We start from the raw sequence: 27,340 nt of genomic DNA, 5'->3' as shown, positions 1-27,340 counted from the left end.
AAAACAGGGTTATGCAATCTGGATTATTTCATAATGTATCCAATTAACACATTTCTAGTTTTAGGCAGAGAACATTTTTTTTATCATTTGTAACAAAGAAACCATAGCCATGAGAGGGGGAAAAGATGTACTACACATAAGGTGCATCCCCACACAAGGGCAGGATTGTCTCTACACTAGAAAACTGTATAGTCCAGGGGACACTACCTTTAAATGATAGAGTTTTGCTGTGGAGTTCTGCAGTGAATCAATACTCAATCCTGACATTTCATATCAGGGAGGCTGCCTTGGAAAAGCTTAACAATTCTGAAGTCTGTGTCACTCTCGTTTAATTCAATAAAACTAATACTGTGATTTTTAATTTAATTAACAACTTGTTTTTAAATGTTTTGCTCCATGTATTTCTTACTGCTGTGCATCTTCTGTTATGCCTCAGGATAATGGCATACCACAAAACTAAGGGAGCTGTGTGGTATCTGTGTGTATCTGGTATGGATTAAACAGCTCTCTATTGGCCTCCTCCTGCATGGAGGAAGGGGTATGAGCATATGCTAATGGAAGAGAGTTGATGTGGCCATACATCCTTCGTTATGGGGAGCTGCTTTCCCTCCCCCACAATGCAGTCCAGTCTGTGGGCAGTGACATGAGGCTGAGTTAGAGAACTGAGTTAGAGTACAAGATGTACTGCTTTAAATAATCGTTCCCCAAACTCGAACTGAACACTGAAAAAATGGAGTACTGATTTCAGAGTTCCTACTACTTCCCCTGGGCATCTACATCAAATGCTAATGCAAATGCTTGGTGCCAGCAAGGTTCTCTGAATAAGACAAGCCAATCTTTGAACTTAGTTTTACTGTTAGCTCTTTTTTTCTCCTCTCTTTCTATGAACAACTTTTGTTTTTTAATTAAGTACAGTGAGCACACCCAGTTCATCCTGGCTTTAAAGATATTATTTGTTCCAGTGATATTCCCTCTACATAAATTGGGTAATATTTAGGGCTGTCAATTAATTGCAGTTAACTCACGTGATTAACTCAAAAAAAATTAACTGCAATTCAAAAATGTAAACACTATTAATCGCACTGTTGAAAAATAGAATACGAATTTAAATTTATTAAATATTTTTGGATGTTTTTCTACATTTTCAAATATATTGATTTCCATTACAACACAGAATACAAAGTGTACAGTGCTCACTTTATATTACAAATAATTGCACTGTACAAATGATAAACAAAAGAAACAGTATTTTTCAACTCACTTCATACAAGTACAGTAGTGCAATCTCTTTATTGTGAAAGTGTAACTTACAAATGTAGATTTTTTTTGTTATATAATTGCACTCGAAAACAAAACAACGTAAAACTTTAGAGCCTACAAGTCCACTTAGTCCTACTTCTTGTTCAGCCAATTGCTAAGACAAACAAGTTTGTTTATATTTACAGGAGACACTGCTGACTGCTTCTTATTTACAATGTCACCTGAATGTGAGAACAGGCGTTTGCATGGCACATTTGTAGCCGGTGTTGCAAGGTATTTACGTGCCAGATATGCTAACCATTCATATACCCCTTTATGCTTCGGCCACCATTCCAGAGGACATGCTTCCATGCTGATGATGCTCATTAAAAAAATAATGCGTTAATTAAATTTGTGAATGAACTCCTTGGGGGAGAATTGTATGTCTCCTGTTCTGTTTTACCCACATTCTGCCATTTATTTCATGTTATAGCAGTCTCAGATGATTACCCAGCACACATTTGTTTTAAGAATACTTTCACAGCTGATTTGACAAAACGCAAAGAAGGTACCAATGTGAGATTTCTAAGGATAGATAGAGCATTAGACTCAAGGTTTAAGAATCTGAAGGGCCTTCCAAAATCTGAGAGGGATGAGGTGTGGAGAATCCTTTCAGATGTCTTAAAAGAGCAACACTCTAATGCGGAAACTACAGAACCTGAACCACCAAAAAAGAAAACCAACCTTCTGCTGGTGGCATCTGACTCAGATGATGAAAATGAACATGCATCGGTCCGCTCTGCTTTGGATCGTTACCGAGCAGAACCCATCATCAGCATGGACACGTCTTCTGGAATGGTGGTTGAAGCGTGAAGGGACATATGAATCTTTAGTGCATCTGGCATGTAAATATCTTGCAATGCTGGCTACAACAGTGCTATGCGAAAGCCTGCTCTCACCTTCAGGTGACGTTGTAAACAAGACATAGGCAGCATTATCTCCTGCAAATTGTAAACAAACTTGTTTGTCTGAGCGACTGGCTGAAGTAGGACTGAGTGGACTTGTAGTGTCTGAAGTTTTACATTGTTTTATTTTTGAATGCAGTTATTTTTTGTACATAATTCTACATTTGTAGGTTTGACTTTCATTATAAAGAGATTGCACTACCGTACTTATATTAGGTTGTAATAAAAAATAAATATAAAATGAGCACTGTACACTTTGCATTCTGTGTTCTAACTGAAATCAATATATTTGAAAATGTAGAAAACATCCAAAAATATTTAAATAAATGGTATTCTATTATTAATAGTGCAATTAATCACATGATTAATCGTGATTAATTGTTTTAATCGCTTGACAGCCCTAGTAATATCACTAAAACTGGAATGAACTTTTTAAGTGCATCCATTCTGATTGTAATTTCAAAATTGCGTGGCTACTGCATCACTAAGTATTTAAGTATCTTGGGCTGCCTTAAAACATTTTTATAATCATTAAATATTATCATGTTAAAAACAGATTCTGATTATTATTTCTAAATGTACAACTAAAATAAGGATGGCTATAAATGTTAATACTGGTAAAACATTTACATTTTAATTTTATATCGGTTCCCACATAATGGTATCTGACGAGGGACTTACACACACTTAAGGATTTAATATAACTGTCACTAAATAAGAGGCTAGCAGATTAGCTGTTTTATTGTTCCCATAGATCGACACTGCTACTAAGTTTATTTCAGCTTTTGTTTGTATGGCATTGACCATTTTGTCGCTAACATTTGTTTCACATTCACCCATTTTTAACCCACAGGAACCAGTGCTGGGTGTGAATATCATGTATAATACATACAGGCAGGGCCGGCTCCAGACACCAGCGAACCAAGCAGGTGCCTGGGGCGGCCACTATAAAGGGGCAGCAGGAGGTTGGGCTCTGGGGCGGCAATCTGCCCTTGGCGGCGGTGGGAATTCGGCGGCTGCTCAGTCACAGCGTGTTTCACGCTCGGCGGCAATCCGGCGGCTGCACTGTCACTCCACCTCTGTGTTCGGCGGGCAGGATTCTGCCTCCCCATTCGGCGGCAAGTTTTGGGTTTTTCTGCCGCTTGGGGTGGCAAAAACGCTGGAGCCAGCCATGCATACAGGTCCACATACATATATAATTTCTGTTCCCAGACAAAATCCTCTGCATCAAGATGGAACTATAGATAAGGCACCCAAAAAACCTTAACTCTGGCCTGTAGTGATGTCTTTCAATAACCATACAATTATAATTACCACATTTCAGTCTTTGTGGTTGCAGACTATGTGAAACTGATTTTTAACACATTCATTTTTTCATCTTCCTGGTGTCACTACAGGTCAGAGTTCAAGTTGTTTGAGAGTTTTCACCATTCTTTTGCATACAGTAGTATATTCGGGTTTCTATTAAGGTTGTCCTTAACTCTGAATTTCCTAAAGTTTGCAATGTTTGTTTTTGAGATGATTACAACATACCTGCTACGTTTTTTTTACCCTTCAAGTACAGATATATACTCTCATATTTAAATCCCTAACATGGTTTATGTGTTGGAATTTGCTTTTTATGATTATTAATAATACAAAAATACAGCAATACTAAACAAGAAACCCAAAGGGAAGGCTACCATATGATATTTCTAATGATCTCAGCAGCCATCGCATGCTGGTCAATTAAGATGGGTGTATAGATCCTTTGCATTGCCAGAGCAGCAAGAAGTTGGTGGGGTGTAATGGTAATTACAAGTAATTTACAATCTACTTACTGGTGTAAATGTCTGGGATACCTGGTCTTTTTAAAAACATTTTAATTAATTTTTGAACAAAACAAATGTCCAGGATGGGAAGCAGTGGACCTTGACTGTTGTAGCTGAAAGGATATAGCAATTAACTTCTTTTTATTTTGATGTGAAAACCTGGAGGAAGATGTGGTGCGGGGGGGTGGGAGGGGAGAGGGGAGCAGAGTTCTGTGACTTTCCATGACCTCCGGAACTTCTGCGGGGGCCAGCGTGGCTGACCCCAGGGCCAGCTGCTCAGGTGGCCCCGGCAATAGCCACATCGGCTGCTGCTGGAGTGGCTCTGCAGCCAGCCGCTCTGGCAGCCCCGCAGCCAACTGCATGAGCTGCTGCTGGCGTGCTTCCTGAGTAGCAGCCAGTGCACCCGGCCTCCCCACAGCAGCAGCCCCTGAGGGTGCCCCCCCAACAGCAGCCCCCAGCTTCCCTTCAGCAGCGATCCCCTTAGGATTTAGTCAAGGGTATTTATAGTATAACTCATGGACAGGTCACAGGCCCGTGAATTTTTGAGTATTGCCCGTGACTTGTCCATGACTTATACTAAAAATATCCGTGACTAAATCATAGCCTTAAAGATAAGTCATGTGAGGTGTCATTGGAAAGGTTATGATTTGCTGAATACTATTATCCTATTTGTATGCATATATTGTTTTTGTATCTGAAGTTATGAATATTGACTATGTATGTATTTCACATGTAGCTATTCCTAGGCAACACTCACTAGGCAAAAGGCTCTCAGTCTAAAATCTGGTTGGCTGGGAAGGGCCCATTCAAGTTAATGAGCCTTTAGTGAGAACAACAGGCCTTAGGAGAAACTTATCTCCCACCTGGGGAGCTTTCCTGAGGACACTACAAACAGCCTCTGAGTAATGGCTGTTGTGACAGTACAGGGACATGTGACCAGGTCACCTCATGCTGGACTCCATCTTGGGATACCCGTGTTTTTCCACTGACTGGTGTGGGACCCAAGCTTTGAAACAACAGGTTCCCGCCCTATACAAAAGTTACATAAGGCAGGGGAGTGACATCATTGTAGTTCTTCAATGACTCCCCACCCAAAGAGACTCCTGGAAACACCAGAGAAACAAAGACTGAACTGGTGGAAGTGTTGGATGCAGGCTAAAGGGATTTTTAGCCTGTGAACGGAACACTTGGGGATTCCAAGCTTTAAGCAAGTGCAGCTTTCCTCTTCAGAATCTGCAGCCTGCTTGTGTCTACTCAGATCCAATCTCTTTAGTATACTAAGCTTAGTTTGCATTTTTGTTTATTTGCTAGGTAATCTGCTTTGATCTGTTTGCTATCCCTTATAATCACTTAAAATCTATCTATCTTTTGTAGTCAATAAACTTGTTTTTCTTTGTCTAAAACCAGTGTGTGGGAGTCATAACTTGGGGCAGAAAGCTGTTGTACATTTCCTCTCCAAATTGAGGGAAGGGGCAAATTTCATGAGCTTATGCTGTACAGTTCCCTGTGCAGTGCAAGATGGTATAATTTTAGGTGCACACCTCAGTAGCTGGGAAGTTCCCTAGCTGGAGCCTTCCCATACAGGGCTGATCACAGGGTCTACATGTAACTGTAGCTGGGTGTGTCCCTGCCTGTATGGGTGCTGGGGACAGTGCAGGCTGGAACCTGGAGAGAGCTTGTCACAGCAGTGCAGTGTAAAAGGAGCCCAGGTTGGTGGGTCAGGGGGGGTCAGTGATACCACAATTCCAGGTGGCACCCTAGGGGGAACCTGTTGCAGTGGTAATATGTGGAGAGTATTGGAATAAACAGGATGTGAGGGGGGAAGAGGGAAGCAGAGACGTGGGGGCCTGAGACCAGAAGGGATATGTTTGGGAAAGGAGGTTGTGATGAGGAGATTGGTGCTACATAAATGGAGACGTGATGAGGGTGGGGGGCAGTCATTGAGTCTGAATGTTTTTTTAAAAGCTTCCTCTGTGCTCCTGCTTGAGCCCCCAACACTGCTGCCATGTGGAGCATTCCAAGCATGAATGCTGAAACCAGCGTGCAGACATGGAAACTTTAAACAGCAGTGACATTTGGGCCAAGTAACCAACCAATGAGAGCTCTTGACACAGAGATCAGTTGTCCTCATACCACAGTCGTTACAGTCAATAGAAATGTAACATGCAAATTCACTGTAGAGGAAGGATGTTGATTGATTGAATTACTTCTCGTATTACTATGGCCCCAGTTATGAGTGTCTTAAGCAGTTAACCTGACCCGTCTATAATAATTAGATATAAAAATCAGTAATAACTTATTTACAACTTAATTCTTCACTTAGCCTGTACCTAAGACTTCACTTGGTTTTAACTATATGGAAAGTTTGATGAATCTGTATTTTTCATTATTATAATAATTCAGGACAATAAAAGATCTAACAGTAAGTGCTAAATTTTTAAAGGACCCATGTAAAATTAATTTATAAACTAATTAACAAATCAACTTGTAAATTCTTAGAAAAATAATCTGTACTCAAAGGCTAAACACTGTACCTTTGTGCTTCATACATAACAAATAATTCCTCCTTTAGGTTGAAAACTCAACTGAAGCTTAACTATGGAACCACAACTGGCAAATCCAGAATATTTGTATAGGCCAGGTTTATAGCATTATCTATTATTTAGGTTGCCCAGCACTTCCCATTACAAGACCCCATTTCAGTTGCTTATAACCTTGTCAAACTTCAACTAATTGGGCTGAAAATTTCCATGCCAGGTATCTGCCACCGGCTGAATTGTTTTTAGAACATTTCAGCCATATGCTTCAGCCATTTCTGAGAACAAGAACTAGGGAATAAATTGTTTTGGCCTCACTAAGAAGTTCTAAGGACCTTTTCTCTGAAAAGCCCTTGTACGCCCTTGCTCTGGGGCAGGGACTTGAAATTTGGCGTGGGGAGGGGGGTGCCTTTCTGTGAGGAATATCTTTTGCTGCTCCTGTAAAAATCCACCCAAATCTGGCAAAATTGTAAGCCTTTGAAATATAGCAGTTTGCACATGCTCCATAGAGACTTGAGTTTCACAGTTTAATTCCCACATTCACTAAGCATGTTCCTGCCCAGGGCTGAGCAGGACTTTCCATGCAATTGCAGTTCTGGACTGCTGTGGGCTGCGCTGCGTCCCAGAACCTGAAATGAGAGCAGGAAGCCTGTTTGCCTGGTGCTGGGCACAGGCAGCATGGAGGAATAAGCTGCCCGATTCAAATACAGAAGAGACAAGCGTCAGACCTGTGCACAAGGGGGTAGGGGCAGGAGAGAGTGGGCTAGATTGGGACAAGCAACCTGGGGTGAAAACTTGGAACTGGAGGCTAGCCTGGGTGGGGAGAGGAAAACTTGGAGCAGGAAAGGTGGGGTGGGGGTGAACTGGGACTGGGTTGCGGGGGGCCAGACTGGTATTGGCTGGCCAAGTGGACTGAGACTGCGAGTTGGGTGGGAGAGAATCAGGGGTGGGACTGGGAACCAGTAGGTGGGGAGGTAGACAGACTGGATGAGAAGCCTGAGGGTGAGGGTGGGGTAGACTGGGACTAGCCTGGCAACTACTCTGGAGACCCAGACTGAGAATCAGTGTGATAGAAGGAAGGAGGGGAGGGAGAGGGGACACAGATCTAAGGAAGAGTAGGATTGCACGGGAAGAACTGGGACTGGCTGGGCAACGAGACTGGAACAAAGAGCTAAGTGAGGGGCAACACAGAGATTGGATGAGGATCCTGAGGAGGGAGATTAGGACTGGGTCCCAGTGGGGATGGGGAATGAAGGAGGGGAGGGGAGGGGAGAGGTGCGTGGGTAACAACTTCTGTGTGAGGGATTCATTTCCAATAATCTCCTAGAAATCTGTTATTTTGACCTTTGTGGATATTTTTGCAAATTTTGAGGACAATATTAAGTTTTCATGGGCAGTGTAAATCAGGGGGATGATAGTAAGTCTTTAAATAGATTTTCACATTATGTTATTTCTTCAGAACCCTTGCTGAATTGAGCTAGCAGGATGGAAAACCTGAATCTAGTAGGCAGCCAATTCAAACCAAAGATAATTGGTATAATCTGCATTATTTATACAAGAAGACCTAGTCAAACATTCCCTTTTTAATAAATGTTTTAAGTGTTTTTGCCTCCCACCTCTACCCACCTTTTGCTATTGTGTAACTTTTGACTGGTCAGTTTACTAATTTGGTAAGATTTTCTTTTAAAATATTTGAATTTCCTATTTCAAAAATGACAGATGATAAAAAATGAAAAACTGATAAAAAACAATAACACTATTGGAAAAAAAATTTAATTGTCAAATTTTAAAAGAAACAAAAAGCCCCTTGCTTTAAAAGCCAACAAAATGAAAATGCTTTAGAAAACGCTGAAATGTTTACTATTGCTTTCTCCTGACCAACTCATGTTAATTTTGCAACTTGCTTTCTGCACTAATTTAAAATTCCAGTTGGTCTTAAAGCGTACCCCGGGAGTAGCTCAACAGAGCTTATTAGAGTATGCTGGCCTTGAGGTGACAAACGCAAAGATAATTGTAGTGAGGTTTGCAGCCTAAAGAAAAAGTTGCACCTGAGGATAACAATCCCCAAACTGCAAAGAGGGGTAACAGTAGATGCATTCCTTATATTAGGAGGGCCGACACAATCTCTGCTCTTCTTCTGGTTGTTTTCTCTAACATAGCAGTATTACTTCAGTCTTCTGTGAGTTGAACCTCATCCAGTTGCAGTCTCAACCAGATACTTAGGGCTTGTCTACACTGGGAATTCACATCAGCATAACTATGCCGTCTCTTAGGGATGTGTAAAATCCACATCCCGAGTGATGTAGCTATGCCAACCTAACCCCCAGAATTCTTCTGTCACCCTAGCTACCACCTCTCGGGAAGGTAGATTAGCTAGGCTGATGGGAGAATCCCTCCCAATGGCACAGGTGGTGTCTACACTGAAGTGTTACAGCAGTGTGGCTCCAGCACGGTAGCTGTGCTGCTGTAGCAGTTTAAGTGTACACAGACCCTGAGTAAATCGCTCATCAGCACCAACTGCAAAAAAACTGTTTTTTGTGTGTTTTAAAAGGTGACAATTTAATTTTTTTCCCCAATAGTGTTATTGTTTTTTACAACTGGGTCAGACAAATTAAAAACTCTGGGTGAAATCCTGGGCCTACTGAAGTCAACAGGAGTTTTCCCACTGTTAGCCCTGGTCTACACTAGGAGTTGAGATCGAATTTAGCAGCATTAAATCGATTTAACCCTGCACCCGTCCACACGACGAAGCCCTTTTTTTCGACTTAAAGGGCTCTTAAAATCGATTTCCTTACTCCACCCCTGACAAGGGGATTAGCGCTGAAATCGGCCTTGCTGGGTCGAATTTGGGGTACTGTGGACACAATTAGATGGTATTGGCCTCCGGGAGCTATCCCAGAGTGCTCCATTGTGACTGCTCTGGACAGCACTCTCAACTCAGATGCACTGGCCAGGTAGACAGAAAAAGGCCTGCAAACGTTTGAATTTCAATTTCCTGTTTGGCCAGTGTGGCAAGCTGCAGGTGACCATGCAGAGCTCATCAGCAGAGGTGACCATGATGGAGTCCCAGAATTGCAAAAGAGCTCCAGCATGGACCGAATGGGAGGTACGGGATCTGATCGCTGTATGGGGAGAGGAATCCGTGCTATCAGAACTCCGTTCCAGTTTTCAAAATGCCAAAACATTTGTCAAAATCTCCCAGGGCATGAAGGACAGAGGCCATAATAGGGACCCGAAGCAGTGCCACGTGAAACTGAAGGAGCTGAGCCAAGCCTACCAAAAACCAGAGAGGCGAACGGCCGCTCCGGGTCAGAACCCAAAACATGCCGCTTCTATGATGAGCTGCATGCCATTTTAGGGGGTTCAGCCACCACTACCCCAGCCGTGTTGTTTGACTCCTTCAATAGAGATGGAGGCAACACGGAAGCAGGTTTTGGGGATGAGGAAGATGATGATGATGAGGTTGCAGATAGCTCACAGCAAGCAAGCAGAGAAACCGGTTTTCCCGACAGCCAGGAACTGTTTCTCACCCTGGACCTGGAGCCAGTACCCCCCGAACCCACTCAAGGCTGCCTCCCAGACCTGCCAGGTGAAGAAGGGACCTCTGGTGAGTGTACCTTTTAAAATACTATACATGGTTTAAAAGCAAGCATGTTTAATGATTCATTTGCCCTGGCATTCGTGGCTCTCCTGGATATACTCCCAAAGCCTTTGCAAAAGGTTTCTGAGGAGGGCAGCCTTATTCCATCCACCATGGTAGGACACTTTACCACTCCAGGCCAGTAGCACATACTTGGGAATCATTGTAGAACAAAGCATTGCAGTGTAAGTTTGCTGGCGTTCAAACATCCGTTCTTTATCTCTCTGTGTTATCCTCAGGAGAGTGATATAATTCGTGGTCACCTGGTTTCTTCAGGGGACATTCAGAGGTGCCCGTTCCTCCTGGGCTGTTTGCCTGTGGCTGAACAGAAATGTTCCCTGCTGTTAGCCACGTGCTGGGGGAGGCAAAATGCCACCTTGGAACGAAAGCACATGTGATATATATGTAATGTTAACAGCAAGGTTTATTGTGAAAGAGTGTACCCACTGTTTTATAAAATGTGTCTTTTTAAATACCACTGTCCTTTTTTTCTCCACCAGCTGCATGTGTTTCAAGGATCACAGGATCTTCTCCTTCCCAGAGGCTAGCGAAGATCAGAAGGCAAAAAAAAAGCACTCGCGATGAAATGTTCTCTGAGCTCACACTGACAGAGCACAGACGAATGCGTGAAGGCAGACAATGTCAGAGTGCAGGAAAGCACAAAATGACTGGGAGGAGAGGTGGCGGGCTGAAGAGAGGGCTGAAGCTGAAAGGTGGCAGCAGTGTGATGAGAGGAGGCTGGATTCAATGCTGAGGCTGCTGGAGGATCAAACCAGTATGCTCCAGTGTATGGTTGAGCTGCAGCAAAGGCAGCTGGAGCACAGACTGCCGCTACAGCTCCTGCGTAACCAACCGCCCTCCTCCCCAAGTTCCATAGCCTCCACACCCAGACGCCCAAGAACACAGTGCGGGGGCCTTCGGCCACTCGGCCACTCCACCCCAGAGGATTGCCCAAGCAACAGAAGGCTGGCATTCAATAAGCTTTAAAGTTTTAAACGTTTAAAGTGTTGTGTGGCCTTGTCCTTCCCTCTCCCACCACCCCTCCTGGGCTACCTTGGTAGTCATCCCCCTATTTGTGTGATGAGTGAATAAAGAATGCATGAATGTGAAGCAACAATGACTTTATTGCCTCTGCAAGCGGTGATTAAAGGGAGGAGGGGCGGGTGGTTAGCTTACAGGGAAGTAGAGTGAACCAAGGGGCGGGGGGTTTCATCAAGGAGAAACAAACAGAACTTTCACAACGTAGCCTGGTCAGTCATGAAACTGGTTTTCAAAGCTTCTCAAAGCTCTGATACGCACCGTGCCCTCCCGTGCTCTTCTAACTGCCCTGGTGTCTGGCTGTGCGTAACCAGCAGCCAGGCGATTTGCCTCAACCTCCCACCCCGCCACCCTCCCACTCCCTTCCCCTTACTCTCACAGATATTGTGGAGCACACAGCAAGCAGTAATAACAGTGGGAATACTGGTTTTGCTGAGGTCTAAGCGAGTCAGTAAACTGCGCCAGCGCGCCTTTAAACGTCCAAATGCACATTCTACCACCATTCTGCACTTGCTCAGCCTGTAGTTGAACAGCTCCTGACTACTGTCCAGGCTGCCTGTGTACGGCTTCATGAGCCATGGCATTAAGGGGTAGGCTGGGTCCCCAAGGATAACTATAGGCGTTTCAACATCGCCAATGGTTATTTTCTGATCTGGAAATAAAGTCCCTTCCTGCAGCTTTTGAAACAGACCAGAGTTCCTGAAGATGCGAGCGTCATGTACCTTTCCCAGCCATCCCACGTTGAAGTTGGTAAAACGTCCCTTGTGATCTACCAGTGCTTGCAGCACTATCGAAAAGTACCCCTTGCGGTTTTTGTACTCGCTGGCTTGGTGCTCCAGTGCCAAGATAGGGATACGGATTCTGTCTATGGCCCCACCACAGTTAGGGAATCCCATTGCAGCAAAGCCATCCACTAGACCTGCACATTTCCCAGGGTCACTACCCTTGATATCAGCAGATCTTTGATTGCATTGGCTACTTGCATCACAGCAGCCCCCACAGTAGATTTGCCCATTCCAAATTGATTCCCAACTGACCGGTAGCTGTCTGGCGTTGCAAGCTTCCACAGGGCTATCGCCACTCGCTTCTCAACTGTGAGGGCTGCTCTCATCTTGGTATTCTTGCGCCTCAGGGCAGGGGAAAGCAAGTCACAAAGTTCCATGGAAGTGCCCTTACGCATGCAAAAGTTTCGCAGCCACTGGGAATCGTCCCAGACCTGCAACACTATGCGGTCCCACCAGTCCGTGCTTGTTTCCCGGGCCCAGAATCGGCTTTCCACCGCATGAGCCTGCCCCATTAGCAGCATGATACCCACGTTGCCAGGACCCGTGCTTTGAGAGAAGTCTGTGTCCATGTCCTCATCGCTCTCGTCACCACGCTGACGTTGCCTACTCGCCCGGTTTCGCTTTGCCAGGTTCTGGTGCTGCATATACTGCTGGATAATGCATGTGGTGTTTAATGTGCTCCTAATTGCCAAAGTGATCTGAGTGGGTTCCATGCTTGCCATGGTATGGCGTCTGCACAGAAAAAAGGTGTGAAACGATTGTCTGCTGTTTCCCTGACAGAGGGAGGGGTGACTGACAACATGGCTTACAGGGTTGGCTTACAGGGAATTAAAATCAACAAAGGGGGTGGCTTTGCGAGAAACTGAATGGCCCCCTCAAGGATAGAACTCAAAACCTCAAGGATAGAACTCAAAACTGGATTTAGCAGGCCGTTGATTTCACAGAGGGAGGAAGGGTGGAGAAAATGAATCTGGACTATTTCTTGTTTTGAGCCACTTCATCTATCTTTATACATCTTGCTAGCAGCAGACTGTGCAGTACGACCGTTAGCCATCGTCATCTCCTGGGTGCTCAGCAGAAGACGGTGCAGTATGACTACTGGCCATCGTCTTCTGCTGGCTGCTGATTAAAAGACAGTGCACTGCCGATAGGACTCAATTGCCATGAGACGAAACTTAAAAGGGAAATGACCTGGCTGAGTCACTCCCATGTTTGCCCAGGCATTGCCTGACCTCATCGAGGTTGGTTAAAAGAGCACCCAGGACTATGCCGACAATGGCTACCAGTCATACTGCATTGTCTGCTGCCAAAAGGCAATACACTGCTGCTGTGTAGCAATGCAGTACCGCATCTGCCAGCACCCAGGAGACATATGGTGACGGTTAGCTGAGCAGGCTCCATGCTTGCCATGGTATGGTGTCTGCACAGGTAACTCAAGAAAAAAGGCGCAAAACGATTGTGTGCCCTTGCTTTCACAGAGGGAGGGAGGGAACAGGGGCATGACGATATGTACACAGAACCACCCGTGACAATGTTTTAGCCCCATCAGGCACTAGGATTTGTACCCAGAATTCAAATGGGCAGCGGAGACTGTGGGAACTGTGGGATAGCTACCTACAGTGCAATGCTCCGGAAGTTGACGGTTGCCTCGGTACTGTGGACACACTCCACTGACTACATGCACTTAGAGCATTTGTGTGGGGACACCCACAATCGACTGTACAAAAACGCTTTCTACAAAACTGACTTCTAAAATTCGACCTAAATTCGTAGTGTAGACATACCCTTAGTCAGAGCTGAGTGCCATCAGCTTTCTGAAAATACCATAGCCCTGTTAACAGGCTCAAATACACATTGAAAAATAGGAGTGACAAGTGAGCCCTCTCCTTCCCCACATAAGAAAATCTTCTGGGCAGATGAGCAGTTGTCCAATGCTATCCTCGGAAAGAATGGAATGAAGCCGCTCAAGGTAAATTCCATGTAGCCATGCTAGGGATAACAAAAGCATAAAAAGAACCATGAGTGAAATCCTGGTCTCCCTAAAGTCAAAGGCTGTTTTGCCATTGACTCTCATAGAGCCAGGACTTGAACCCCTAGTGTTTAGCAGTATAGAAGCCAGCAGACTGATCTTAAAAAAAATCCAAGCAAAACCAAGGTATTGACACTTGATCTTCAACCACTGCCAAGAGGAGATCAAACAGCACAGCAAGTTTCTCTACCAGGTTTAGTACAATCATACAGTATGATCATAGTAAAAAGAAAAGGAGGACTTGTGGTGCCACAAGTCCTCCTTTTCTTTTTGCGAATACAGACTAACACGGCTGTTACTCTGAAACCTATGATCATAGTACAATCATACAACATGTCCAATCAGCATTTAGCTTGTGTAGATTAGGTTGGTATTATCAGTAGACAAATTAGACCCACTACAGATCCCAAAGCATTCCAGGCCTCCTTTTTCTTTCTGGACTTCAAGATACCCATGTTGTATTGAAAGTTTTGCTCTCTTAAGTACCCCATGAGCTTTTAACAGTAGAAAGAACAAAGCAAAGATAACACTTGGGGGATTGGAGATGGCTTCTCTGAGAGGCTGATCTTTCCTCTTAATAGGTCAGCATGCTGCAGAGCCAGCATCTGTGGCCTTCTGAGACTTGCTCAGCTCACAAATTTGATTAAATTTTTGCTGGACTGGGCTTCACTATACATTTCCAGCAGCAGTAATCTTCTTCAGCTATTCATTTATTTACTGGCACACCTCTTTACAAACTTACAAAGGAAATATTACAATTAAACAAAATACACAAGAACAGCAGATGGATAGTGCATGATGGCAGGAATAAATTAGGCAAATTATAACAATAGAGGTGTTACAATTGCAGTGAGGAAGATAACCAAGTGTGTTGAAATCAAATGAAGGACTACTCTCATTTGATGTTTCTTCCCTTGTGAACAATCCTTCTCAGGTAAAATTTGAACAGGAAAATTTGGATTTCAGAGTGATTGCTCTACCCATTCAGGCACAGCAGAACTTCCATTAGCTTTTTCTGGTCTCCTTTTTTTAAAACCCTTTATGGGACTGAGGAACTAAGTACGAGAGAAGAGGTTACTCACCCTGTGCAGTAACTGACGTTCTTCGAGATGAGTGTCCCTGTGGATGCTCCACTTCAGATCAAGGTGCGTCTCAGCACCTTCAATCGGAGATTTCTACAGCAGTAGCCCCACGGGCTGCGCACACGCTGTGCCTACCTCTCGAGCTGTCAGTGTTTGAATAGCACGTGCACAGCCCGGGCTCCTCAGTTCCTTCCCTTCAATGGAGTGTGTTACGAATTCCGAAGTAGAGGGGAGGAGGGCGGGTTGTAGAGCACCCACAGGGACACATGTCGAAGAACGTCAGTTACTGCACAGGGTGAGTAACCTCTTCCTCTTCTTTAAGAGATGTCCCTGTGGGTGTTCCACTTCAGGTGACTGAAAAGCAGTATCCCTTAGGATGGCTGGGACTTCGGATGAGGCAAGAAGGCTGTTGACAAAACAGCTCTACCCAATCTGGTGTGAGATGCTGCAGTGTGGATGAGAGCATAGTGATTAGTGAAGGTAAGGTTCGATGCCCCGGTAGCTGCCTTGCATATGTCAGACAGTGGGACATTACGGAAAACGGCCGTGGAGGTGGAGACAGCTCTGGTAGAATGTTCCCTAATTGATGTAGGAGGTTGTATTTACCCGAGTTGGTAAAAAAGCGTATGCAGTCAGCAATCCATTTAGAAAGTCTCTGGGTAGAGATAGCATTTCCCTGTGAGCGCTGAGTAGTAGAGACAAAAAGTCTGGGGGGGTTTCTAAACAGTTTTGTTCTATCCAGGTAAAAGGATAATGCTCTGTGAACATCAAGAGTGTGCATTGTTGATTCAGAGGCATTAGCGTGAGGTTTTGGGGAAAATGTTGGAAGGTGTATAGGTTCATTGAGGTGAAAGGAAGAGTGTATCTTCGGTAAGAACCTTGGATGTGTGCAGAGTGTGACCTTATCATGGAAGAATGTGGTATACAGAGGGTCCGCCATAAGCGCCCCATTTCTCCTACTCATCTGGCAGACATGATTGCTATGAGGAAGGTGGTCTTCATGGATAGGTGGAGAAGGGACCAGGTAGCCATCAGTTCAAAGGCTGTATTCATCAGGGCTTTGAGGACTAGGAGTAAATCCCAAGGTGTAGCAGATGGTTTCACATCCGGGTATAACGTCTGGATACCCTTCGGGAACCTTTTGGTGATTGGATGGGCAAAGACCTTTACGTTGTCAATCTTATGGTGGAAGCGGTGATTGCCACGAGGTGGACCTTGAGTGAGCTCATAGAGAGGCCAGATGTTTTAAGGTGTAACAGGTAATCCAGTATCCGTGGGAGTGAAACAGAAACTGGACAGGTCTGCTTGTCAGTGCACCAAGATGCGAACCATTTCCATTTATGCAGCTAGGTAGTGTGTGTGTTGTGTGTTCTGCTGTGTAGCAAGATAGTGCATACTTGGTCCGAACATGTTAACTCAACATTAGAGAACCATTGATCAGTCAGGCCCTCAGGTGGAGACGTTGTATGTCAGGGTGAAACAGTTGTCCCCTGTGTTGTGATGGGAGGTTGCCGAGTGGGGGAAGGGGAATGGGTGGCTTGACTGACATGCGCAGGAGGAAAGGGTACCACGGTTGCCTGGGCCACGCTGGGGTTATGAGAATGATGTTGGCTCTGTCTGTTTGTATCTTCTGAATGACTTTGTGTAATAGAGGCATTGGTGGGAACTCATACATGAGAGTTTTGGTCCAAGGGAGCATAAAGGCATCTTGTCATGAGTGTTTCCCCAGGCCTACTCTGGAGCAGAATGTCAGGCATTTTTTGTTTATTGCTGTGGCAAATAGATCCAGTTGGGGATAGGCCCAGGTCTGTAAGATGTTGGAAAGAATGGAGTTGTTGAGTTCCCACTCGTGCTGTATGGGGAACGATCTGCTGAGCTCATCTGCGGTGGGATTCTGAGAACCTGGCAGGTATGAGGTGGAGATATGGATAATTGTGTTGAAGGCACCAGTTCCAAAGTTTTACGGCCTCTGTGTAAAGGGAGTGTGACCGAGCTCCCCGCTGTCTGTTGATATAAAACATGCATGTGATGTTGTCGGTCATGATTCGAATTCAGCGGTTTTGGATGATGGGAAGGAAATGGAGGCAGGCATTGCGTACAGCCCGGAGCTCTAGCAAATTTATGTGAAGCTTGGTTTCTGAAGTGGCCTTGAGTAATGAGGTGGCCGATGTGTGCTCCCCATCCTGTGAGGGATGTATCTGTGATGGTAATTGAAGGGGGATCTTGTCGGAAAGGAATTCCAGTGCAGAGGTTGATGGGAGAGGTTAACCAGAGAAGTTAGTCCTTGACTTTCTGGGGCATAGTTAGTAATCTGTTTAGCCTGTGCTTGTTTGGTTTGTATACCATGGCAAGCCAACCCTGAAGTCATCGCATGTACAGGTGCGCATTTGCTACCACAAATGTGCAAGCAGCTATATGTCCTAAGAGCTGTAGGGAATCTTGGACTGTAGTCTGTGGGCTGGCACGTATCTGGGTAATAAGGATGCCCATTGTGTGGAATCTGTCCTGGGGGAGAGATACAAGACCAGTGGTGGAATCGAGGTGGGTGCCCATGAAATCAATTTGTTGGGTAGATTGTAAGGTAGATTTGTTTTTGTTTATTTGCAGGCCCACGGTGCGGAAGCATTGAAGGGTTGCAAGAGTTGCGTGGTTCACTTCTAACTGAGTAAAAAGAAAAGGAGTACTTGTGGCACCTTAGAGACTAACCAATTTTATTTGAGCATAAGCTTTCGTGAGTTACAGCTCACTTCATCGGATGCATACTGTGGAAAGTGTAGAAGATCTTTTTATACACACAAATCATGAAAAAATACCTCCCCCCACCCCACTCTCCTGCTGGTAATAGCTTATCTAAAGTGATCACTCTCCTTACAATGTGTATGATAATCAAGTTGGGCCATTTCCAGCACAAATCCGAAAGCTTATGCTCAAATAAATGTGTTAGTCTCCAAGGTGCCACAAGTACTCCTTTTCTTTTTGCGAATACAGACTAACACGGTTGTTACTCTGAAACCCTTCTAAACTGAGTGGGAGACTTGAGGAGACAGTCGTCCAGGTAAGGAAATATGAGGATTCCTTTTTTTCTGAGATGTGCTATTACAACTGCTAGCACCTTGGAGAAGACATGTGGTGCGGTATAGAGGCCAAATGGGAGGACTCTATATTGGTAATGTTGCGCTCCCACAGCAAACCAGAGGAAATGTTGATGGGCAGGGTGGATAGAGACATGGAAATATACGTCTTGGAGGTCAAGGATTGAAAACCAATCTCCTTGTTCCAGCGTCGGAATTATCATTGGGAGAGTAACCATCCGGAATTTCTGTTTCTTGATGAACTTGTTCAAACGTCGAAGATCGAGGATAGGGCGCCAACAGCCATTTTTATTTTCTGTCAAGAAGTAGTGGGAGTAAAACCCTTTCCCTCTGTGTTGAAGGGGTACCTCCTCTATTGCTTCGAGATGTATGAGATGTTGTACCTCTTGACAGAGCAACTGTTTGTGAGAGGGGTCCCTGACTAGGGATGGGGTGGGAGGTAAGGCAAGGAAGGGTATGGCATAACCCAATCTGATAATTTCCAGGACCCATCTGCCCTTAGTGATGGTTTTCCAATTGGCCAGGAATGGACACAAATGGTGTCCAAAAAAATGGTTGGTTGGAGTTGGAACTGGAGGGGATGTGAGGTTTTCTATACCCTCGACCAAGACTTCAAATTTGTTTATTTGGGTTAGGAGGGTGGGTTGCTGTTGTTTGCGAAGGGCAAATGTCTTTGGTTCCTGGGCTTATGTCGTTGGTGGTGTTGCGTATCATATTGTCCGAAAAGTGGACGTTGCGCAAAGGTATGGTAATGCAGCCATTGGTATGGCTGATCTCTACATTGTCTCTTCTTTGAGGCAGGTATTTGGATGCCTAAGGATCGGAGTGTGGCACGGGAGTCCTTCATGGAGTGAAGGACCTCATTGGTTGTAGAGACGAAGATCTTGTCTCCATCGAAAGGGAGATCTTTGACTATATTCTGTATCTCCTTCAGAAAGGAGAAAGAAGCAAGCCATGAGGCCCGCTGCATGACGACAGCCGTGGCTGTGGATCTGGCCACTGCGTCCGCAGCATCAAGGGCAGCTTGAAGAACTGTGTGGGAGATCAATTGGCCCTCGGACACCACGGCTTTAAAATCTTGTCGTTTATCCTCCGACACAATAAATTGCATTACTTTAGCATAATTTTTGTGGTCAGAGTTTGCTAAGCGCGCCACATAGTTCGCTACTCTAAATTGAAAAGTGGAAGAAGAATACACTTTGCGGCTGAAGGAGTCCATTCCCTTGTTATCTTTGTCTGAAGGAGTGGAGTGGAAGTGCTGGTATTTGTTTTTCTGATTGGCCGTGTCGACCACTAGCGAATTAGGTGAGGGGTGCGTAAATAGAAACTCAGAACCCTTAGATAGGACAAAATATTTACGGTCCAATCTCTTGCTAGTGGGTGTTATTGTAGCTGGGGTCTGCCAAATAGCTTTAGCAGGTTCCATAATGGCCCCATTAATTGGTAGGGCTATTTTGGGGGAGGTCATAGCTTGCAGGATGTCGGTAAGTTCGTGGTATGTTTCAGGTACCTCCTCCTGGGTAATCTTGAGCTCTTCTGCTACTCTCTGAAACAACTCTAGAAAGTGAGGAAGCTCATCATCAGTAGTGGGAGGTGGTGGGGGTACCATGGCGTCTTGTGGTGTTATCACTATAGAAGAGGTGTGCGGGGCAGTGTCCTTTGTAGGGGTGGCGGCCACTTCAGTTCTTATCTGGGTTTCAGTGTAAGCAGGCAGTGGAGAGGGTCTGACAGCTTTCCTCTGGGCAGCCCGTGAAAGACCTGAGTGTGGTGTGGTGTAGGTCTATGGACCCCGGTGTGGCCATCCAGGGATTGCCATACAGGGGTGTAGATAGCCTTGAGGATATGGAGATTGTGCTGTAATGTGTCTCCCAGTTGAAGGTAACTGAATCTGGGGAGAGTATTGAGAGGAAAACTTCTGGTCATCATATTCCTCTTCCTCGTCCTCCCACACTTCATTGGAGGGGTTTGAAGTGGTAGGGGAGTACTGAAGGTAGGGTGCTAACGGTCTCAGTGAGAGGCTGGTGCTGAGAAGAGGAGAGTCAGGAGCATGGGACACCCTTAATTCCTCTGGCTGTAAAAACTGCGGTGGAGCTGAGTGACCAGGAGTTGGTGCCAGTGTAGCTGGTGGAAGCAGAGTCTGCTAGGGCATCTGCTGGAGCACCGAAGGGTGTCCCGGGGGTGCAAGCTGGCTCCGTGGAATAGGAGCCCCTGAGGTAGGCCCTGCAAGGGAGTCTAGAGATGTCAGCAGGCTCGGTGCTAAGAGTGGCAGCTGCAAAAGCGGCGCTGCAAGATCAAAGGGTGGTGCTGCAGCTGCCGCTTGTACTGTCGGCACCGTAGCAGCTCTTGGCACCATACTGACAGAGGAGGCCGAGGGAGAGCTGAAAGAGGCAGGCAACTGGAAGCCCTGAGCCTCGGCACCATGTAGTGGGGCAGCCGACTCGCAGTCAGTGCCTGAGGTGCCTGCCACGTGGAAAGTGCTGAGCCGCGGAGCGGCAGTTACTGGTGACAGGAGAGCCTGTTTTAACTTCTTCCTCAAGGAACGGCTCCTGAGGGGAGAGGAAACTGGCCATGTTTTTTTCCTTTTGTTTTGCCTCTGAAGGCTGTCACAGAGGTTTGCTGGCCAGGGTCAGACGCACGTCTGAGGGAGTTTTCCAGGAGCAGCTTTTTAAGCCTGAGCTCCCTGTCCTTGCGGGTTCGCGCTTTCAATTTGTTGCAGTGGACACATTTTTGGGATACATGAGACTCCCCCAAACAGCGTACACACTGTGAATGCCCGTCCAAGATGGACATGGCATCTTTACAGGAGACGCATCTCTTGAAGCCTGGGGATCCAGGTATGACCGAAACCATGGAGGTTTTTTTTGTTTTTGTTTTTTTAAAGAAATAAATGTAACAGTTAATGTAACTTATTTAAGTATCAGAGGGGTAGCCCTGTTAATCTGGATCTGGAAAAGTGGCAAAGAGTCCTGTGGCACCTTATAGACTAACAGATGTACTGGAGTATAAGCTTTTGTGGGTGAATACCCACTTCGTCGGACCACTTTCTACCAAGCTGCCTTCTACTTTGCAATTCTCAACCAGTTCCTCCCTATTTGTTAAAATCAAATCTAGAACAGCCTCTCCCTTAGTAGCTTAGTAATAGCTTTCTCCACCAATCAAGTTTTTAATGGTCAGTACCTTAAAAATACTATTATACAATCCCTTTTATTCCTGGACTGTGGCAGCTCAATTTTACATAATTTGTTTACATGGATCCACTATTTAATTTGATTTGTTTTCCTATACGTTTTACAATTTTACAAACAAGTGTTCAGGAGAAAAGAGGAATAATTAAGGAGGATTATTCCGGCTGACCTGTATTCACCAAAAATAAGGTTAACATGTTTATTAGCAGCTATTTAAACTTTACTTTGTCATAACCTAGAAGGGCCACAAAGTTTCTTTTGTGGTCGCTGAATAAAGTAGAAACATGTTTAATGTCAAACATCATTCATATTGATCTAAATATCACTAAAAATGTTTCTTTTCAAAAAGTGAATGTTGTCGAACATTAATCCAGAAAGCTCTTTCTAGGGATCAGTTGCCAATCTTTTGAAAATCCACATCATGTTTCAAAACAGGGCTTTGACATTTTATAAAATAAGAGTGAGCATGCTCAGTACCTCATTTGCACATCTTATCCATTAAAAAAAAAACTGGAATAGGTAAAACTGTAATCCTCTGTCAGGACTAATGAAATGCAATATTTGAAGTTTTACAATTAATCGGTTTTTGGCGTTCGGTAAGAAAAATACATGAGACTTAAAATTATCTTGTTTTGCATTCTTTTAACTCAGAAATGGATAAATTAGTTTTTGCCAAAAAAGAGAAATGAGTTGGGGGAGAATCTCTTTCACTCAATGTTTCACCCTGGAAATATTTTTGCTAAAGTTATGACAGGCTGGAAAAAGGGTTTTTTAATAAAAAGTCTTTCTAACCCTTAATTAGCCAGTCACTAGAGTGTAACATGTCATCTTATACAGTTATCTAAGGACTTTTCTACACAGCAAGTAACTGAACTGCAAGCCAGGGTGTGAATCTATAGCCCACCAGCTACAGTCCCAGATTTTTACTGCACTATAGCTGAGTCGACATGGGATGTTACTGTGTGGCAAGCTGGTGCGTTGTAGATTCAGACCCTGGCTTGCAGCACAGTAACTTGCTCTGCAGACAAGCCCTAAGCAATGTTTTGGCATGATAAAGCGGGGATGTACCACATAACAGAGTGTAAAAAGCAGAAGAGGCTCATTTAGTTCCCTATTAATATATGCTAATTTCTGTGATGGAAGATACTTTGCATCTGAAAAAATATTACAAAATATGAGATGGTTGTACTGAATTACAATGTCCCTAGCGCAAGAAAGATAAAGGGAAAGAAAACTGACTTGGACAGCTGAATTGTACAATCCTTAAATCCTCATTTTATTTATTTTAAAATTAGGGTGTTGATTAATCACAGGTAACTCACGCAATTAACTTAAAAACATTAATTGTCATTAAAAAAATTAATCACGATTAATCGCAGTTTTCATCACACTGTTAAACAATAGAATACCAATTGAAATGTATTAAATATTTTGGATGTTTTTCTACATTTTCATACGTATTGTATTCTGTGTTGTAATTGAAATCAAAGTGTATATTATTTTTATTACAAATATTTGCACTGTAAAAATGATAAACTAAAGAAAAAGTATTTTTCAGCTCACCTCATACAAGTCCTGTAGTGCAATCTCTTTATCATGAAAGTGAAATTTACAAATGTAATTTTTTTTGTTACATAACTGCACGCAAAAAACAAACAATGGAAAACTTCAGAGCCTACAAGTCCACTCAGTCCTACATGTTCAGCCAATCACTAAGACAAACAAGTTTGTTTACATTTACAGGAGATAATGCTGCCCACTTCTTATTTACAATGTCACCAGAAAGTGAGAACAGGCATTTGCATGGCACTTTTGTAGCTGGCATTGGAAGTTATTTACATGCCAGGTCTGCTAAACATTCGTATGCCCCTTCATGCTTCAGCCACCATTCCAGAGGACATGCTTCCATGCTGATGATGGTCATTAAAAAAATAATGTGTTAATTAAATTTGTGATTGAACTCCTTCAGGGAGAATTGTATGTCCCCTGCTCTGTTTTACTTGCATTCTGCCATATATTTCACGTTATAGCCATCTCGGATGATGACCCAGGACATGTTGTTCATTTTAAGAACACTTTCACTGCAGATCTGACAAAATGCAAAGAAGGTACCAATGTGAGATTTCTAAAAATAGACACAGCCCTCAACCCAAGGTTTAAGAATCTGAAGTGCCTTCCAAAATCTGAGAGGGACGAGGTATGCAGCATGCTTTCAGAAGTCTTAAAAGAGCAACACTCCAATGCGGAAACTACAGAACCCGAACTACCAAAAAGAAAATCGACGTTCTGCTGGTGGCATCTGACTCAGATAATGAAAATGAACACATCAGTCAGCATTGTTTTGGATTGTTATCGAGTAGAACCATCAACATGGACAAATGTCCCCTGGAATGGTGGTTGAAGCATGACGGGACATATCAATCTTTAGCGCATCTGGCACATAAATATCTTGCAATGCTGGATACAACAGTGCCATGGGGATGCCTGTTCTCACTTTCAGGCAACATTGTAAACAAGAAGTGGGCAGCATTATCTCATGCAAATTGTAAACAAACTTGTTTGTCTGAGGGATTGGCTGAACAAGAAGTAGGACTGAGTGGACTTGCAAGCTCTAAAATTTTACATTGTTTAATTTTTGAATGCAGGGGATTTTGTACATAATTCTACATTTTTAAGTTCAACTTTTGTGACAAAGAGATTGCACAACAGTACTTGTATTAGGTAATTGAAAAATACTATTTATTTTGTTTTTTTACAGTGCAAATACTTGTAATCAAAAATAAATAAAAAGTGAACACTGTACACTTTGTATTCTGTATTGTAATTGAAATCAATATATTTGCAAATGTAGAAAACATCCAATAATATTTATATAAATGGCATTCTATTATTGTTTAACAGTGCGATTAATCGTGATTAAATTTTAATCGTTTGACAGCCCAGTTTAAAACATATTCATATTTATTATGTTGCCTTCAATTTGATAAGAGTTTTGGTATGTCAAAAAGGGACAAGTAGAAAACAGCAAGACAACAAAATTAAAGCTTAAAAAAGCAGATGTCATTTGGTACGTTGTTGAGAGATCTGAACCCTCAGGAAAAAGTATGCATACTTGATACCACACCTTTCTCATCAGAACATCTTAAAGAATTCACAAATATGTTCATGTTTCTGTTGCCAGTTAACTTGCCAGAGTTGCAGGTGGATATTGCGAAAAGGATGATTCTGTGCTTCATGCTACTACATCAGGTTTCAGAGGATTATAGATAAACTTAGAGATGGAAAAATGTATTAGGCATCCCTGATATCCATTAATGGTAAAATTTTAATATTAAGACCAAAATGAAGGTATCTTATTGTTCTTTAGATTCCTTATCAAATCTGCATCAGGTGCCATTTGTTTCAGCTATAAAAAAATTGACTCACTGTTCTTGCTGCTTGTAATAATATTAAAAGCATGTAGTCCTAAATGCTCCTTGCACCGAAAAAGTAGTTGATTAAAACACTACACTATAAAGATTAAAAACATATGCTACACACATACGTATGTTTATTTAAGCTTTATGCAACAGTGGTTTTAATGTTTCAATAAATATTGAAACATTTGATTGCAAGTTGATTGCATATTGGTAGGATTGTCTGTTACTTACTATTACATGAGCAAACAGAACAACACTGTAAAGTACAATACATGCTGGAAAAAGTTACAATGTAGTTTTCCTATGGTATAACTAAGGAAAACCAACTATGGAGGTTTCAATTGCTGCCCTACACTATTTAAATGCCTTAGCCTTTTTTACAGCTTTAGAACATACTAACCTCCAAGAATGCCTCAAACGCTATATTGGCATATCTGATTCTCCTCCTCACCAGGTTTCATTCCCAAACCATTTCAAAATTCAACTCAAAACACACTTCTTTTTTACTGCCCACAGTCAGTGAGCATTTGGCCAGTTTCCTATACCAGTGCTTACATGTATCAGCTTTTCTTATCTCTTCTCGTCTACTGTCCCTATCTGCTCCTCTCTCACCTTTTTACGATACCATTTTGACCCTTATATGTGTCGTACATTGCCCCTTCAATTCAGTGCAGAAGGGGGTTTGGTCAGACCAGCGGGGGATAGACAACTCTTTGGGTCCTAAGGAAGGCACTGTGACTTTTCCCTTCTCCAGGTTTACTCTCCTCATGGGCACCAGGAATGCCTACACAGGTGCGACAAGTCACGGGACTATGCCACCCTGTGAAAATCCATGACTAGCCAGTTTGAGGATGGGTTACTGGATCCAATCGGCTCCTGCATCATCCCCCTCTAGGGATACAAGGCCTCCTGGGAATGGTTGGCCATTCAGCCCCCACCCAGCCCTCCCTTGTGGTCTGTATGTGCCTGGCTGGATCTCTGGGGATATGGTGGGCCTAGCCAGATCACCTTTTTAGTGGTTGGGAAGGGATTTTCCCCACCAGTCAAGACTGGCCTATTTCAGACTGGGTTTTTTACCTCCTTCACAGAAGCCCAGAGGATTGGCTGGTTACTTAGGCCAAGTCTACACCTAAAAATTAGATTGATCTAGCTACATAGCTCAGGACTGTGAAGAATGCCACTCCCTGTGTGACATAGTTTGGTTAACCTAACCCCCACTGTAGACAGAAGAATTCTTCCATCCACCTAGCTACCACCTCTTGGAGAGGCAAATTAACTACATCCATAGAAAAAAACCTTCTGTTGAGTAGGAAGCATCTATACCAGGGGTGGTTAATAGGTGGACTGTGGACCAAATCTGGACTGCCAGAGGCTTTTGAATGGACCACAAAATCTTTGTATTTACTTATTATCATTATCATTATTACTTTTTAAATTATTTACTCTGGAATCTGGACCTTAACTATACCTTGCCCAAGAAATTTGGACCTTGCCAAAAAATAATTGATCATCCCTGATCTACACTACGGTGCTACAGGAGCACAGCTGTTCCACTGTAGCTACTATAGTGTAGACATATCTTGAGGGTAGTGAAGAGGAATAACAAATTTAAAACAAAAACAAACAAAAACCAGCTTTGTTACAGCTTGCATCCAGCATCCAGTGTGAATGAATGGACTAAAAGGGTGACCTGAACACCAGACTCAGGAGAGACTGACACAGACTGAAATTGGTTTGGGACAAGGGTGGTCTTAAGTTTCCGCAGACAGAGGCCTGGTTTATACTAAAATGTTGGGTTGACCCAGCTTCATCACTCCAGGGGTTTGAAAAATTCCCATCCTTGTGCAATGTAGTTAAACTGACCAACTCCTGATGGAAGAATTCTACCACCTCTCAGGGAGGTGGATTATCTACACTGACAGGAGAATCCCTTCTGTCAGTGTAGGTAGCATCTAAACCAGGGGTGGGCAAACTTTTTGGCCTGAGGGCCACATCCGGGTTGCGAAACTTTATGGAGGGCCGGGTAGGGAAGGCTGTGCCTCCCCGAACAGCCTGGACCCCACCCCCTATCCTCCCCCTCCCACTTCTCGCCCCCTGACTGCCCCCCTCAGAACCACTGACCCATCCAACCCCCCCGCTCCTTGTCCCCTGACTGCCCCTTCCTGGGACCCTGCCCCTAACCGTTCCCTGGGACCCCACCCCCATCTGACTGCCCCCTGTCCCCTGACTGCCCCCTAGAACCCCCAGGCCCTTATCCAACCCCTCCCCCCCTTACCATGCTGCTCAGAGTAGCAGGAGCTCACAGCCATACCACCGCCCTGCCCGGCAGGAGTGCTGGTGTCACGTCATGCTGAGGCTGCAGGGGAGGGGTGAAAGTGGGGAAGGGGCCACGGGCTAGCCTCCCCAGCCGGGAGCTCAAGGGCTGGGCAGGACAGTCCTGCGGTCTGGATGTGGCCTGAGGGCCATAGTTTGCCCACCTCTGATCTAAACTGAAGCGCTACAGAGGCGCAATTGCAGC

The 27,340-nt window shown here is 44.1% G+C and overlaps 1 protein-coding gene across 1 annotated transcript in view; it reads right to left on the bottom strand.

Annotated features, from left to right (window-relative positions):
- Positions 1 to 27,340, bottom strand: part of TMEFF1 (transmembrane protein with EGF like and two follistatin like domains 1) — a 224,804-nt gene that overhangs the window by 23,569 nt on the left and 173,895 nt on the right. The gene's annotated exons all lie outside the window — the stretch shown is intronic.

The sequence above is a fragment of the Lepidochelys kempii genome, chromosome 2 (genome assembly GCF_965140285.1).
Source record: "Lepidochelys kempii isolate rLepKem1 chromosome 2, rLepKem1.hap1, whole genome shotgun sequence".
Taxonomy (NCBI): domain Eukaryota; kingdom Metazoa; phylum Chordata; order Testudines; family Cheloniidae; genus Lepidochelys; species Lepidochelys kempii.
Note: the sequence above shows the minus strand (reverse complement) of the source record. Positions and strands in the feature narration are given on the sequence as shown.